Here is an 18424-nt window from a genome sequence, read left to right on the forward strand (position 1 = left end):
ATCCTTTGTCTACAGATGAAGAAACCCAGGCTCATTAAGCAGCAGTGATTTGCCCAGGGTTGCGCAGTTAAGAAATGTCTGCCATTGGATTTAAACCCAGGTATTCCTGACTCCAAGTCCAGCACTCTCTGTACTGTGCCATGACACTGGCTCTCTAAAACACCTAATTTAATTTTAGGATTTATAGCTTAGAAAACAGGGCAGTTCAATGGAAAGAACACTGGATTTGATTTAGAAGGATTCAGATCCCAGCTCTGCCACTCACTATCTTAGTGACCTTTAGCAAATGACTGAATCGCTATAGTTTCCTCCTCAGTTTCTTCATCTGGGAAGTTAAAGGGACTAGATGGCCTTTAAGGTCTTTTCCAGCATGAGATCTATGATCCTGTGACTCTTTTCTTTTGCTATATGTGTAATTTTGGTTTGCTTTTCTTATCGTTACCCATGAAGGAATGAAAGAATGAATGAATTTTAAGAGAATTTATGAAGCTTTTACTAAATTTTCCAGAGACACACACACAATATATATTTATATGTATCTTCCATATCCCATGTTTTGCCCTTAGTTTCAAAATGGACCAATGACATCACGGGATGATGTCCTAACTTCTTCTGAATTGGATTTTAGGGAAGCAGAGTTGCAGAGATTCATCAGCCTTATTCTCTTTTCCAGAATCACCCAAGTACAGTGGCAAGACAAAAGTTAGGATGACTAGCAATGGTCCAGGATGTAATGAATGGTCTTGGCATCTTCAGTGTCTGACTAAATTCTAAGTGCTCCACTAACTACTTAAGCTAACTTCATGGCTGCTGGAACAAATTGTTCTCCTCTGCCTATTTCACCAGGGAAAGTCTTCATGTGCTTGGGGTAGATGCCCCTCTAACTCACCTACAGGTTTGAAGTCTGGCAGTTACTTACCTTCAACCTGATTAAGCCACCTGCCAAAAAGGCTTACTGAGATGTGGCTACTGTGCGCTCTGTAGCTTTTTGGAGTCACAGGTGAAAATTAGGTGACAGGTAAATGCCAGAGATGGATAAACAGCCCTGAAAAGGGCTTAGCAAGCAACACCAGAGGTTCTAGTCCTCTGGGAATGCCCTATATGCCCATGCATACGAGCAGATAGACAGAAAGGATGGAAAGGACAGATACTGAACTTATAGTTTTTATCAGCACACAGGAAACTCCTGAATAAAATACTCCCTCTGCCAATGTAAGAGAGCATCTTCTTTGCGACTTACAGTCTTATAAAGTTTTGTAAGTAGAAGTATAAGCAAACCTGAAAGGAGTAGGGGAAGGAGCATCACTTGGATTTCACTTTCTCCTAAACTGCTCATAAAAGGCAAAAAACACACACACAAACATATGCACAAACATACATGAGGAGCTTTACATAGAAATATATTTAATTCAACAATGATATAGATAGGAACAGGAAGAAGGGAATGGGAACTATAAGAGAGAGGACTGATCTAGAGCGTGTCAGTCATAAACAAAATAAACCTTAAAATTCGAGGGAGAAGAGAAGGTTAATGGAGTGTGTGTGTGTGTGTGTGTGTGTGTGTGTGTGTGTGTATGTGTGTGTGTGTGTGTAGACATGGCAATAATTTGAAATAATCAGGGAGAGATGTTGGACAAGGAAAAAATGAGAATAGAATGGAGGAAAATACCAATCCCAAGAGTGAATGTGAATGGAATTCCTTCGTCCACAAAATGGAAGAGGTTAGCAGAATGTATTTGAAAGCAAAATAAAACAGCATATTGTTTACAAGAAACATACTTGAAACATTCACACACAAATAGAGTTAAAAATAAGGTGCTGGAGCAAAATCTATTATGTTTCATCTGAACACAAAAAGCAAGGTAACAATTATAGTGTCAAACAAAGCAACGGCAAAAATAAATTGAAAAGAAATGAAGAAAACTACAGTTTTCTGAAGGTAACATAGACAATGAATTGATTTGAATACTTAATGTATATGGACCCAATTGAATGACTTCAAAAATACTTAAAAGGGAAAAAAATTTACACGGAGAACTTCAAAGAGAAATAGATAATAAAACTATAATAATGGGGAACTCAGTTTACCCACATAAACCCTAGATAGATCAAACCAAAATTAAACAAGAAAGAAGTTAAGTAACTGAATAAAAATTTAGAAATATTAGATAGATAGGAGAGACCTCATGAATACCAAATGGAAATAGAAAGTAATGTATATATTCTCAAATATCAATGGTATGTTTACAAAAATAGAACATGTTTTAGAACAAATGAAGAAAAGCACATAGCCTTTATTGATCACAAGGCCATGCAAATTATTTTATTTTTTTTATTAAAATGTTTAAAAATCCTTACCTTCCATCTTGGAATCAATACTGTATGTTGGTTCCAAGGCAGAAGAGTGGTGAGGGCTAGGCAATGGGGGTCAAGTGACTTGCCCAGGGTCACACAGCTGGGAAGTGTCTGAGGCCAGATTTGCACCTAGGACCTCCCATCTCTAGGCATGGCTCTCAATCCACTAAACTACCCAGCTGCCCCCTGCAAATTATTTTAAAGGTCCTTTGGGGGTGGGGGGAATTAAAAATCAACTGGAGAATAACCTAATTCTAAAGAATTGATGTGTCATAGAATGAATGCTAGAAATGATAGATAACGTCATTAAAGACAATGACAAAAATGAGATGATATTGCAAAATTTCACAGCTAATGAAGAAATAAAGGATATTAATAGAAAATTTAAATAACCCAATTTCGAGGAAGAAATAGAATAAGTCACAAATGAACTTCCAAAGGAAAAACCTCCAGGACCAAATGGATTCATAAACTGATTCTGCCAAACAAGCAAAGACCAATTAATTCCAATATTTTATAAATTGTTTGCAAAAATAAAAAAGGAACCCTAGCAAATTCCTTCCCTGACACAGATATAGTCTTCACACATAAATCAGGGAGAAAAACAGCAGAAAAAGAAAACTGTGAACCAATATCTCTTATGAACAAACATATATGCAAACATTTTAAATAAAAGATTAGCAGAGGCTAAAATAACACATCACAAATATTTTTTTACTATGAATACTGTATTCATACCAAGAAATGCAGTTAATTTATGAAATTATAATTATTTTTATTTAAATTTATTATAATTATAATAAAATATATAATTTTGGGAAAACTAAATTTAAACATATTAATAACAAAATAAAAACATTTATAATAATATCAATAGAAGCAGAGAAAGTTTTTGATAAAAATATAATACTTATTCCTAAAAACACTAGAAAATATAGGAATAATTGAATTTTTCCATAAGATGATGAATAGTATATATCTTAAATCAAAAGCTACTATTATTTGTAACAGAGACATTAGAATTTTTTCCAACAAATTCAGGATTTCCATTGTCACTACATACATTTGACATAGTACTAGAAGTGCTAGCTATAGCAATAAGATAATAAAAAGAAACTGAGGGAAATAATCAAAGGAAAGAAAAAATAAAATTATAATTTTTTACAAATGATGTGATATTCAACTCTAAACAGTTCAGCTTAAAGAACCCTGAGTTATCACTTAAAAAAGTAATAGAAACAATTGATAACTTTAGCAAATTGCAGAATATAAAACAAATTCATACAATTAGCATTTTTTCATTATACCAATAAAACCGAGCAGAAAGAGAAATTCCATTTGAATTACATTTTTTTAAAAGTCCCATTTAAAACAAAATGTATAAAATAATTGGGAGTCTACCTTCCAAGATCCATATAAGAATTATGTGAAAATTCACTACAATCATCTGCAATGGGGACAAACTAGAAGCCTTGCCAATAAGATCAGGAGTGAAACAAGGATGCCCATTATCACCTCTACTATTTGACATTGTACTAGAAACACTAACAGTAGCAATTAGAGAAGATAAAGGAATTGAAGGCATCAAAATAGGCAAGGAGGAGACCAAGTTATCGCTCTTTGCAGATGACATGATGGTCTACTTAAAGAATCCTAGAGATTCAACCAAAAAGCTAATTGAAATAATCAACAACTTTAGCAAAGTTGCAAGATACAAAATAAACCCACATAAGTCATCAGCATTTCTATATATCTCCAACACAGCTCAGCAGCAAGAACTAGAAAGAGAAATCCCATTTAAAATCACCTTAGACAGAATAAAATACTTAGGAATCTACCTCCCAAGACAAACACAGGAACTATATGAACACAACTACAAAACACTCTCCACACAATTAAAACTAGATCTAAACAATAGGAAAAAAACATCGACTGCTCATGGGAAGGACGAACTAACATAATAAAAATGACCATCCTACCCAAATTAATTTACTTATTTAGTGACATACCCATCGAACCAGCAAAAAAAAAACCCTTTTTTTTCCTGAATTTGAAAAACCATAACAAAGTTCATTTGGAAGAACAAAGGATCAAGGATATCCAGGGAAATCATAAAAAAAAAAGGCAAAGGAAGGAAGACTTGCAGTCCCAGATCTCAAACTATACTATAAAGCAGTGGTTATCAAAACAATATGATACTGGCTAAGAGACAGAAAGGATGGACAGTGGAATAGACAGACTTTGGCTAAGTGACCTCAGCAAGACAGTATATGACAAACCCAAAGATCCCAACTTCTGGGACAAAACCCCACTATTTGACAGAAACTGCTGGGAAAGCTGGAAGATAGTGTGGGATAGATTAGGTTTAGATCAACACCTCACACCCTACACCAAGATAAATTCAAAATGGGTGAATGACTTGAACATAAAGAAGGAAACTATAAGTAAATTGGGTAAACACAGAATAGTATACATGTCAGACCTTTGGGAGGGGAAAGGCTTTAAAACCAAGCAAGATATAGAAAGAGTCACAAAATGTAAAATAAACAATTTTGATTACATCAAATTAAAAAGGTTTTGTACAAACAAAATCTATGTAATCAAAATGAGAAGGGATGCAACTAATTGGGAAATAATTTTCATAACAAAAAAAATTTTCATAAAAAAAAGACCTTCTGACAAAGGTCTAATTACTCAGATTTATAAAGAGCTAAGCCAATTGTACAAAAAATCAAGCCATTCTCCAATTGATAAATGGGCAAGGGACATGGATAGGCAGTTCTCAGATAAAGAAATCAAAACTATTAATAAGCACATGAAAAAGTGTTCTAAATCTCTTACAATCAGAGAGATGCAAATCAAAACTCTGAGGTATCACCTCACACCTAGCAGATGGGCTAACAAGACAGCAAAGGAAAGTAATGAGTGCTGGAGGGGGTGTGGCAAAGTAGGGACATTAATCCACTGCTGGTGGGGTTGTGAACTGATCCAACCATTCTGGAGGGCAATTTGGAACTATGCCCAAAGGGTGATAAAAGACTGTCTGCCTTTTGACCCAGGCATAGCACTGCTGGGTTTGTACCCCAAAGAGATAATAAGGAAAAAGACTTGTACAAGAATATTCATAGCTGCACTCTTTGTGGTGGTCAAAAATTGGAAAATGAGGGGATGCCCATCAATTGGGGAATGGCTGAACAAATTGTGGTATATGTTGGTGATGGAATACAATTGTGCAAAAAGGAATAATAAAGTGGAGGAATTCCATGGAGTCTGGAACAACCTCCAGGAAGTGATGCAAAGCGAAAGGAGCAGAACCAGGAGAACATTGTACACAGAGACGGATACACTGTGGTATAATCGAACGTAATGGACTTCTCCATTAGTGGCAATGCAGTGATCCTGAACAACTTGGAGGAATCTATGAGAAAAATCACTATCCACTTTCAGAGGAAAAACTGTGGGAGTAGAAACACCAAAGAAAAACAACTGCTTGATTACATGGGCTGATGGAGATATGGTTGGGGATGTAGACTCTAAATGATCATCCTAGTGCAAACATTAACAACAAGGAAATAGGTTCTGATCAAGGACACATGTAATACCCAGTGGAATTGCATGACGGCTGTGGGGAGGGTGGGGTGTGGGGAGGGAGGGAAATAATATGATTCTTGTAACCAAGGAATAATGTTCTAAATTGATTAAGTAAATTAATTTTTTAAAAAAGAAAATTCACTACAAACAACTGTTTACAGAAGTTAAAACAGGCCTACATAATGGGAAAAATAATAATTTCTCATTATTAGAATATGCTAGGAGAATAAAAATGATATTACCTAAATCAGTTATTCAGTAACATTCCCATCAAACTACCAAAATCCTCCTTTGTAGAACTAAAGAGAATAATAATGATTTTTCATGTGTAGGGAAAAAATTAAGATTCTAAATCTTAAATAAATATAAGAATAACATTATTAGAAATATTGGTATTTGCCTTAGATGAAGTAAGCAGAATAAAACACTATTTAACTTGCTATCTTTGTTGGATTTTTGCTTTTCAAAGTCATCTAGGCCTTTTCTAAGTTTCCTTTATAAATCCATGTAGTTTTTCATTATGGCAGTTAGGAGGTGCCAAGCATGTGATCAGGAAGGCCTGAATTCACATGTGACCTCAGATGCTACCTGTGTGATCCTGGACAAGTCACTTATCCTATGTTTTCCTTAATCTCCTGGAAAAGGAAATAGTAAACCACTCCCTTGTCTTTGACAGGAAATTCCTTAGACAGTGTTGGCATGGTATTGTCCCTAAGGCCATGAAGAGTTGGATGTTACTGAACAACAATAATGAGAACTTCCAAATTTTGTAGCATGGACTTTTTATTTTTTCTAATTTAATTTCAAAAGTCATGGTGGGAGGGAAAAAAGAGAACCAATGAACCAATAAGTTTAAATCAAGTTAGAATACTATAAATTCACAAGTGACAAATTGATGAGTAAGGGATCCCTTCTAGTTGGCAAGTCAAGGGAAGCTTTGTAGAGGAGGTGGGTTTTTGCTAGAGTTTATAAAGGGAGAGGGTTTCATTAGATCTACTCCAAGGAAGTCTACTCCAGACATAGGAAACATCACCTACAAATACATGGAAAGATTGTCTGCTATTTGTTATGATGATGAGTAAATCATCTCTTCACTATGAGCTTCAATTCTTCCATATGTAAATAAGGGCCTTAGACTAGAAGATCTATATGGAATCTTGAACCTATGATGTTTGTAATCCTGGGAGATCAGGGAATAGTTTGGCAGGCACATACATGTAAGTAGAGGGATGGCATGAAATAAAGTTTGGAAAGTAAACCAGATTCAGATCACAGAGGGCCTTGAATGTCAAATTAAGAAATTTGTATTTTTTGGGGTAGCCAGTGAGAAGAGATCTTCACCAAGTAATATTCAAGGAGCATAGGATTATTGTTGTTGTTCAACTTTTGTTTTTGAAGAGGATTAATGCCATCATAGGATGATGTCTTGACTTGCTAGTGAGTTGGGTTTAAGTGAGGCCGAGTTGCACCAAGTCATAGCCTCACTCTCTTCTAGAGCATGACACATCGAGAGGAAAAAGTCAAGACGATTGGTGATGGCTTGGGATGCAGTGGTTGGTCTTGACTTCTTTGATGTCTGACCAAGCTCTAAGTGCTCCACAGTGCCTTCTTCCACCACCTTTGTGATTTCCTGGAACAAATTGTTTACATTTGCCCATTTTAAGGAATTTAATTATGGGTTTGACTAAAATATATGAAAATTTTAAGATAATACTGTGGTTGCCGATTTTAAAATTAATACAGCCCAAGTCAAAATGACTTTTAGCAGCTTTTATTTACAAAAAAAGTGGAGAGAGTGAAAGTAGAGAAATGAAAGAGAGGGTAGAATAAGAAGTCTAGCTTATCACCCTAAATGTTGCTCTGGTCCCTGGCTCAACCCACACAAGACTCATTAACCCCTCAGCCAGAGGACTTGTTGTTGAATTAAGCAAGGGTTCAACCCACACAGCCTCCTCCAAGAAGGGCCTCTCTGGGACTAATCTCTCCAGAAGCCAGGAAAGGAAGGTCAGCTTTTCACTCACCAGGAGAAGATCCAAAGGAAGAAGATCCAGGAGCAGTCTTAACAGAAGCAGTCCAAGAGTCATAGTCCCAGTCCAAGCTCTTTCAACCTGAAAATTCAGGATGAAGGCCTCTTGGACTGGAAGTTCATCATCTTTTATAGTTCTTTTTTACATCCCTTCCTCTGCTTTATGGGGAACAATTGCAGTCTTTAAATTTGCTTAGCACTGTTCAGGGGGGCAGTGTTTGTAGGTTCCACCTCTTGTTCTATGTGGATATAAACTCTTATCAAAAGATTTACAAGTTTCTTTACAAGATTGAGTTGAAAGGGTGGAGCTCTCTAAGTGCTTTGCAAACTTCCCCACCTAGTGCCAAGTAGGGGTATTCAAGCTTTGGTTGATTAATTCAAAAATAGGCAAGAGAAGAATCAATCCCTACTTCACACCATCACACCTTGGAAATGCTTGTGCTAGCCATTCCCCTAATTAGCCAATGGGTTTTAGGCTTACCCTCAACCTGGTTTAACCCATCAAGCAAGATAATTTTACTGGGGTATGTCTTCTGTGAATGCTATAACTTCTTGGAATTGCAGATGAGAATTGGGTGAAACGTGGACACCAAAGGTAGAGAAGGCAAATCCTCACACTAGAGGTACTAGTCCTTCCTGAACAACCCCTTCCACCTACCAGCACTCTAAGTTGGGAATAGCTAAGCCTTCTCCTTTTCAATCAAGGTAAAATTCAAATATTCATAGAAGGCATGATGCCAGATAAGACATGTGACCTTTTCGTTTTTGCTTCTTATACATAAAACATGACAAAAGACTCCAATTGCTAAAGTATGAGCAAGAACTAGAACTGTGGTTTAACCAAAGAACACAAAGTCTTTGCTGGGTGATAGTTTGAATATTCATCATTGTAATGCAATGTCCCTCCTTTACTTTGTTTACTGATCAATAGAATCTCATTGTTCTGAGTCACTCTCCAATCACAAAGAGATCAATGGTTTGAACCTCACCACACCCCCTAAACCTAGATAGGGGAAAGAGGAAGCACTTCCATTGGGCCTCTGGGCAGAGGGACAGGTGATGAGGTGTGAGTGGAAAGGAGGAAGAGAACAATTCTACCCTGAGTCCCTCTGGCTTTCTAGTAACAAACTCTAGAGGGCGACTGCAGGGTTGCCCACAAAGAGGGGGGCAGCATGCCCTTTTTGGCATGTGTGCCATAGGTCCACCATAACAGTTCTATAAGGTTTTTCCTGATGAGATCATTCCTTCTAGTTGTTAGTATTCTTTCCCTCTTAAAATGATATTACTAATGTGTATATATTTTGTGTTTAACTAATTGGTATTGATATTGTAAATTCTTAGTTGACTTTGAGTCACATGAAGGCAGAGATTTTTTGTTTTCAACTTTACATGTGCCTAGCACATAGGAGATATGGAATCTAATTGAATTATTTTGCTGATCAATGTATATTGTGGGGCTGATGCCATTGGAAACTAGCCTCTTTCCTTTTGAACTGGCATCAGAAGGCAACTATTTCTGGTAGTTATCACCACAATATTCAAGATAGTTATAAATCCAAACTGGGCATCAACAGCAGTGCCTCAGGTGTTTTTAGGAAAATTTCTCTCCCACTATCAGTGTAGGCATACCCTGCCCTCCTTGTCAGGATGAAGAAAAATCCATCTGCAAGTAGATTGATCCCTCAAGATAGCCTGCCCCAACCCATAAATAATCTTTTGTATCTTCTGAGGTACACACCCCCTACTCTAGAGACTATTGGTCTAAATGATTCTTTTAGGTTTCTTCCCATTCTATTATTCCATGATAATGTATAGGAAACATTTTTATAACCTTGGAAGAAAGTTCATCCAAAAATATGTAGCAGTGAGTGGTATTACATTATTAATATTAACTAAAATAGAACTATAAATCATATTAAGAGTAGGGTCGCATTGAGAAGACTTCCAGTATACTGGACATTGAGTACGATAGTTTTACTTGGATCAAATCTATATTTATTGAATGTTGCTATGTGTAAGGGTTTATGTTAAGCACAAAGAGGTACAGAGATTTTAGAAAAAATGACAATCCACTCTTTGCCTTCTGGAATCTGGGTTCAAATCCCAACTCTGACACTCATAATCTGGGTGCATTTGGTCAAGTTGCATGACTTCCCTGGATCTATTTCCCCAGCTGTAAAAAGAAGGAATTTGACTATATGGCCTTTGAAGGCCCTTTCAATATTTATAGAGATATAGGATTTATTTCAAGGAGATTATGACCAAGTGCAAGATATGAGTTAGAGTTCAGTATGGTACAAAGTAGAATGTGATAGGGACAAAGTAAAGAAAGGCAAATACAATGAGAAATGATCCAGAGCCATGTTTATGATTTATGGTGGAGGGTTCAAAGTCCACACATGTATTCCATTATCAGGTAGAAACGGTGGAGTTTGGAACCTAAGCAGTTTTAGCCCTCCCTCATTGAGAGCTCAGTTCTTTCTCCTCTCACAGTGTTCTCTCCAGCTCCGCCATGTTCCTAGGATGATTCTTCATAACTTCTTCCTTAAAGGAAATTTGACCTTGTTCCAGGGTCTGTAGTTTTCTTCCACCCCAAACAAAGTTGTTTTCCAACTTAAAAGCAGATTGGCAGGCTGGGTACTAGAACTACTACTGCCATAACAAGCCATTGCATGGAGGACTAAAGCCCATTGCCTACTAGGAGAAAAAAAAACAAGAGAACAATGTTCAATGAAGCACTTTAAAAGGATTCCCTGCTTCTCTTTCTAACTCACATGAATTGTAAAAATTTACAAAAGTATACCTGGAGGGTGGCAATGAGGTGGCTCAGTGGAAAGAGAGCCATGCCTGGAAATTAAAGGTCCTGGGTTCAAATGTGACCTCAGACTCTTCCTAGCTGTGTGACCCTGAGCAAGTCACTTAACCTCAAATGCCTAGCCCTTATTATCTCTTGCCTTGGAATCAATACTTAGTATTGATTTTAAGGCAGAAGGTAAGGGTTGGACTTTGTTTGTTTTCATTTTTTTAAGAAAAAAGAAAGTAAAAGGAAAGAAAATATACCTGGGTTGAAGAAGGAACTTTGTTATGTTATGTTTTATAGGGTTCGAGGGTAGAGGGGTAGTAAGAGTATCTTAGATTTATAGATTCATATTCCAAGATGATCTCGGGATTATAGAATCATAGCATTTTTGAAGTTCAAAGGGACTTTGTTTTGTTATATTTTTTAAAAACTTTTTAAGAAAAAATAAGCTTCAATCTGAGACCATCAGTTTTCTGTCTAGGGGTGGAGAGCATTTTGTTTATCCTGAATTGTTTGGAGTCCTGACAGATTGGGTCAATCAGCAACTAAGGATTTCATAGTTAATTATCTTTACCATGTTATTGCTGCGTAGGTTGTTCTTCTGGTTCTACTCACTTCACTTTTCATCAGTTCATCAAAGTCTTTCCAGGTTGTTCTGAAACCATCCTGCTCATCACTTCTTATAACCCAACAGGATTCCATCACAATCATATGCCACAATTTGTTCAGCCATTCCCCAGCTGAAGGACATCCCTTCGATCTCCAATTTGTTGCCACCACAAAAAGAGCCGCTAGAAATATTTTTGTACATATGAGAATTCCAAAGGGACTTAGAGGTCAACTGGTCTTTTCCACATGAGAAAACTGAAGTACAGTTGAACTGACTTGATAAATGAAGATCCAGGTGTGGGAGTTATGAAACTCCTCAACAGGAACGAATTAGCAAAACCCTCCTTCCAAGCCAGCAGCTTTTTGACACCTACATGCAATTTTATAGTATTTTCAATAATGATTCTGTAATGTTTAAGAAATACATACCCCACCAATTTCCTATCATCAACAGAGAAATCACAGAAAGGAAGGAGTGTGGAAAGAAGAACTCCTGTATTTAGGGTCAGAGGACCTGTGTTCAAATTATGGCTCTGCCACCTCTGTAACCTTGAATGAGTCACTTGATTTTTTGGGCCTCAGTTTCTCCATATGTAAATTGAGGAGGTTGGACTAGATCACGTCTAAGATCCTTTCTAGCACCAAAATCTGTGATACTATTGGGTAAATTATAGTGATGTTCTAAGAAAGAAAGGGCAATCGATCATGACCTACATTTAAACAATTACTTTGTAGCTTCAAGTCAGGAACCAATTAGAGACTCCTTTTTTCTCCTGCTAGAACTTCCTTGGATACTCTTAAATATTAAGATTTAATGAATATCGAGGGTATCTTGTCAGTGAGGAAGGTGGCCTGTGATTCAGGCTGCCTATTTTATTTTCTGACAGCGATCGTGACAGGAGGAAGCAACAATTCAATTTTTCATTTCAAATGGAAAGAACACAAACACAGACAGACCCCAGGAGCCCAAACCTGCTCAGCTTGCCAGCACAGGCTAATTTAATCACAACTAATGATGACAAGGGGAGATAATAAATAGCTAAAATGCCATAAGATAGAACCATATTGATAAGTTCATCCATCTCGTACTTAACATTCATACAAATGAAACCAAAATCTTGATAAAAGCAAGCAAATTGTACATGAGACCAAGGCAAATATTCCCCAAGCACCAGCCTAGGAGTACTCCATCCTCCTACCTGGTATTTATTGCTTTCTTCTTAATAAAAATATTCAAGAATTTGTGGAAAAGGACAAGACCCAGGGCTTGTTTCTTCTACACACACTAGTTTAATTTAAGAAGATGAATGTATAGTTCTGGCCTGTATTTCACATTAAATTCCAACACAAAAGGAGACTAGGTCTGCAATATGGATACAATATGACTCTTGAAAGTGAAAATGAGACCTACTTCACTGTACCAATTCCAGTGTAATGTTTCTGCTTATAAAATACAATCTCAGGCATCACAAGATTAGTCTCTTTGGGGAAATGAGCCTTGTATCCAGGCTAGGAAATCCAAATGACCCATCTAACTCCATCCTGGCAAAACCTGTATTAGTATCTATCATCATAAAAAAAATAATGTATTTTTTGAGAAAGAAAAGAATGCCGTGTGGGAGGACTAAACTGTAAACCTGTAAAGAATTGGCTCACATTGCTAGAGATGAATAGGTATTCTCAAATCTGGCATTTTTATAGTTCTTTAAATGACTTACCATCTTAGAAAACCATCACCCTTAGGAGACCCACCCTCTTTCCTTCCCCCAGGATAGCTAGAGAGGGGTGGCACCCTTCTTCCCAAAATAGGATGCTTGACAACTCACGACACTTGAGCGAGATGGGAGTCACCAACTCTTTTGCTTCTAGACAGATGGAGGAGCACTAGGGTTTACTATTTGGACTGCCTCCTCTGAAGATCCCTGGCGCTCATTTAACCTAAGAACCTGGACCTTGCCATCTGACCTACAGCTTTGCCTCTGGAACTTCCAAGCCTTTCTGTTTGCCCTGCACCTGAACTTTTTTTTTTTGTATTGTCTTCTCCCAAGGAAAGTATGTACTCTAGACTTTAACTAATCTGACAATTTATTCATCCTATAGTGTTAATGGGTAAAAAAGACTTTCTGACTATAACTCTCAGATAACATCCTTGAACATGCTTTCAGGGTCTTTGAGCCTGTCATGCAAAAGGATAAAATTAATTGTAGAAGTTTCAGACATCTGGCAAGCATGTATGGGAGGGTTTTTTTGTTGTTTTTTTTTTTAGAAAAGGGACCTTTTGGGACCCCGTTAATTCTAAATATCCATAAGCACGTGCTAATTCACTGGCCAGACATTTTCTAAGCTTAGAGCTCATTTCCCTTGCCCTTTTCTGGTCATATTACAGAGATTCTAGATCATTACACATTGTGCTCCAATGCTACTGACCTTATTCTGTCTCTTCCAACCTTGGATAGAGCAAAATCCAGCACCCTGAGGTATGTTTTGACCTGGCCAATCATTGAGTTACAATGAGCTCTCCAAAGTTAAAGCTGGAAGGCGCTCAGAGGTCATCTAGTCCAACCCCCTCATTTTGCAGATGAGGAAAAGTCGGTACAGAGAAATATCCTCTTTAGGTTCCACTCCTGATTCTGGACTTCTTTCTCTAACCCAATAGCTTCCTTATCTTTCTTTCCCTATCATCTTCTCACCTGGAAGATTCTTCTATCCCTGGGGTCTTCTCACTCTAGAACATCTCTCTAACCTTGAGGCCCCTCTCTTGGGTTGGTTAGTTTCTTCCAGAGCCTTCCTTTTAAAGATGTGCACAGGACAATCATACTCACTCCTTTGTTCCTCTCTCTGAGTTTTACTTCTGTCTTTTCAGACTCCTTTCTCCACCTCCGATTTTGAGCTTTTATTTATTATGTAATATTTTCCAATAGAATATAAACTCCTTGAGGGCACGGACTGTCTTTTTTGCTTCTATTTGTAGTTCTAATGCTTAGCAGAGTACCTGATACATAATGCAACTTAAATGTTTGTTGGTCTGAGCTAACTTGACTTGATGTATTGTTATATCCCCATCTAATCAGTATAATTCAACCCATTATTGTCTGACTGGTAGGTAGGGTGTACGCTTAGAAATATGATTAATAGGCAGTCCCAGTGTGAGCTTGAAAAGTTAATTTTTATTTCATTTTTGTTGGTGCCAACATCTACTTTTAGAAGTTCACTGTTTGACTCCTTGGCACTCTATCAGGCAATGACAATAATATTTTATCTAAGACAGTGCCAGACTTGGAAGAGTACCAAATGCTTTATAATTTTATCATAAATATGGCATCATCCCTGAGAAACAAAAAAAGGATTTTTAATTCAATCTTTTTTTTCCTTAAGAACTTTTAAATCCCATAGACTCTTACTGGTTGTGTGAGCCTGGGTAAGTCACTTAATCTTACTAGGCCCCTATTTCCTCCATCTTTAAAACAAAGGAGTTAAACTAGAGAATCTGTAGGGCTCCTTCCCATTCTAGATCTCTGACCTCACAAGGAGTGAAAAGTCAGGAAAATTTTTACTTAACTAAAGAGAAACTCTTACACCATATCCCAACAACATTCCAGCCTGGCATTTCTGAGCTTCTGAGACAAAGGAATTTCTGCCTTCCCAAAGTCAGACAATTCCTTCCAATGGGTTGTGTCCATTCATGGGGCAGCAGGGACAGTATACACTTTCTGAGATCTGAGGTACACACTTTCCCTGGAGTGGGACAGCAGCAACCCATATAATGCTCTCACAGTGAAATTTGTCATACCATCCTAATACAGATACTTAAGGCAATATCTATTTGGACATCTTCAAGGAGAAATGGTCAGCTCTCTAGGATGTCAGGATCTTCCTACTGTCTATCTAGAGTCTACTGGGAATAACTACCATTGACAGCCCATAGAGCCCACCTACCACTGAACTTTGGACCATCCCCTTTAACAAGTACCTGTTGGAAATCTATGTGAAACAGATGATTAGTCAAGAGCCTTGATCTTAATTGCCTAGCTCCTTTGCCTTCTTCTTGTGTTTATTTGTCTGTGGGTATATGTTTTTCTCTTCCTCATGATCTGTATTTTCTTCTTTCTTCTGTACAGGACACTGAATTTTCCTTTATTTTCCTTTTCTTCTGATATTTTCTTCCCCCCCTGCCCTTAAACTCTAGTCTAGCTCTCAACATTAATGTTGTTTTCCTAAACAAAAAATATCCTCAACACAGTCTAATCTGCAGCTTCTTTGTTTTCTGCTAACAACAGAATTAGGGCTCCATCTATCAATTTTTTGAGCCTTCTCCAGTTGGTTACCTCCTCTCTTAAAAAAAAAAACAACTTTTTAAAAAATTCCTCAAGCATCACTACAGAGCAGATACAGTTTTAAATGAAATAAAGACATAAGCATCTCAAGATTATTTGATAGATTCAATTTGCATATACATTCTGAAAACCAACAGGGAGCTACCTAGATAGCAGAGATGAGAGAAGTGAAGCCCCTGGGAATCCTAGGAACATTTTTTGCCCCAAACATGGGCTAAATTACTCTTTCAGTTTTACACTCACTTACTTTATGGTCTGACTCTCTTCTTACTAGACTTTTGAAATCACATTCCAACCTAATAAAAATTAATAAATATTTCTAAGTGTTTACCATGTAACAAGGCACTACTGTGATCAGTGCTGTGGGGATATATCGAGTTCAGACACTACCTGCCTTAAAAGAGTTTTTACAGTCTCGTTGGAGAGACAAGACCCAAGTGTTTTTTAAATGAAATGTTAAATATTTGAATAGCTAAGGAATGAAGGAATGAGAAAGCGTTTATCAAACTCTATATGCCAAGTATGGCACAAATTGCTGGGAATACAAAAACAGAAGAGACAGTTTGTTAGTCATTTTTTAGTCATGTTCCACTCTTTGTGACCCCATTTGGGGTTTTCTTGGCAAAGATACTGGAGTGGTTCGCCATTCTTCCTCAGCTCATTTGATAGATGGGGAGACTGAGGTAAATAGGATGAGCTAGTAAATATCTCTGGACAGTATCTTCAAATAGCATGCATTCTAGAAAGGGGAAGATGATACTACAGGGGCTTGGTGGATTGGGGAAGGTTCTATGGTCTGAGAAGTGCAAAATGGTGAATGGAATCAAAGAGTGACGATTAACACAACTTTCCAAAAGGAAAGGGTAGTGCCAGTTTGACTTTTGTTTCTAAAGTTAGAGGTGGAAATGTGATGGAGATGTGCACGTGGGGCATGGCAGAAAATGGCCTGGTAAAAGATCTCGGAGGTCTGGAGTCTTCTAGATAGAAGGCTGAATTTTGGTTGATGCAGTCTCCTTAGAAAAGCATTGCCCCAGAATGAGAGTTCTAAATCCAAAGCTTTTCCAGGGCATGCTCTTTGGAAGTCCAGTTGGGAAGGCGCTGTGGCAGCATCTGCAGGAAAGTATGACAGGAAGATGGTTAGTGACACAGGACATAACTGCCAAAAGACAGTAACTGATACTTAACTTTAGACATCATTTCAGGCTGGAGGTGTGAAGAAGGCTTTATCAGGGAGCTGAGAACTGTTCTAATTTTGAAAGATGGGTAGGACTTCAAGAGGCAAAGAGGAAGAGGGAATTTCAGAAGTGAGAAATGGCATAGAAAAGAAGCAAGAGAAGCAGGTTGAGTGCATGGGGCAGCTTATTTGGATGGAAAGGATGATTCATGCAGAATAGTGGAAGAAAAAGCTAAAAGTCTACAAACATTTTCATATCTCCCTTGTTCCCCAAGCTTTTTAAACCCTTATCTTCTATCTCAGACTCAATACTGTGTTTTGGTTCCAAGGCAGAAGAACAATAAGAGCTAGGTGGTGGGAGGTTAAATGATTTGCTCAGAGTCATACAAATAGGAAGTATCTGAACCAGATTTGAACCCAGGACCTCCCATATCTAGGCGTGGAACTCTATCCACTGAGCCACCTAACTGCCCCCTCTCTCTTCTCCTCTTAAAAAAGAGCAGCACACAAATCTTTTCTTGTCCAAACTATTTTTCCTCCTTCTTTATCGCTTCATTACTCATCTGCTTCTCCTAGTCAGTTTGTCCTTTGCTTAGCAGAGCAAATGAAATGAATTCTGTCTGCTTTACCAAAGAGAAGGTTCATCAGCATTTCTGAAATCGTGTGAGTATCATCTTCACTAACATTATTATTCCTCTTAGTGCCATTAGTGCAGGTAAGTGACAGCCTGGCAGCCAGGTAGTAGAGAGCGCCAGTACTGGAGTCAGGGAGATTTCTAGAGTTCAAATCTGACCTTGGACACTTAGTAGTTGTGTGATCCTGGGCAAATTACTTAACCATCTTTGCTTCAGTTTTCTCATCTGTAAAATTAAAATGAGCTGGAGAAGGAAATGGCAAACCACTCCAGTATCTTTGCCAAGAAAAACCCCAAATGGGGTCACAAAAAGTCAGAAAGAACTGAAAAACTCTTTCATCACAAGGTAGCACAGTGGCTGAGCCTAGAGTCAAAAAGACTTGAGTTCCAACCTAACCCTAGACATATTCCTAGCTATGTGACCCTATGCAAGTCATTTTAACTTCTGCCTACCTCAGTTATCTCAACTTGTAAAGTTGGGGTCATTATAGTGCCTACCTCCTGGGATTGCTGTGAAGATCAAATGAGATAATATTTGTAAAACCTTTAGCACAATGCCTGGCACATGGTAAAAACTTAACAAATGCTTGTTCCTCTCCCTTTTAACTCAAAAGTTTAAGTGGAAATTCTGGCATCCCAAACACAGAATTTCCCAGGGGAACAAGAGCTTTTGCCCTTCGCTGATGTCTAAATTCTCTTTGTGTGGACTCCCTCCTCAATGCAGTCTTTTAGACCTCTTTTTCTGTGAAGCATGGCAGGGACTTACAGCATACAAAGTCAGAAAAGCCCTCTGGCTGTGACAAGAATTCATAAGTTGCCAAGTAAGCCCTGTATGTCTTCAGGCTAAGCCATTTCATGGAGTAAATTTGGACTGATGTTCTGGGTAAGATGGTTGGGGCAG

At 37.8% G+C, this 18424-nt stretch overlaps 1 pseudogene; it reads left to right on the forward strand.

Annotated features, from left to right (window-relative positions):
- Positions 1-7444: 7444 nt before the first annotated feature.
- Positions 7445-15431, forward strand: LOC103092336 (ubiquitin-conjugating enzyme E2 C-like; annotated as a pseudogene).
- The last annotated feature ends 2993 nt before the right edge of the window (positions 15432-18424 follow it).

The sequence above is a fragment of the Monodelphis domestica genome, chromosome 3 (genome assembly GCF_027887165.1).
Source record: "Monodelphis domestica isolate mMonDom1 chromosome 3, mMonDom1.pri, whole genome shotgun sequence".
Lineage (NCBI taxonomy): Eukaryota > Metazoa > Chordata > Mammalia > Didelphimorphia > Didelphidae > Monodelphis > Monodelphis domestica.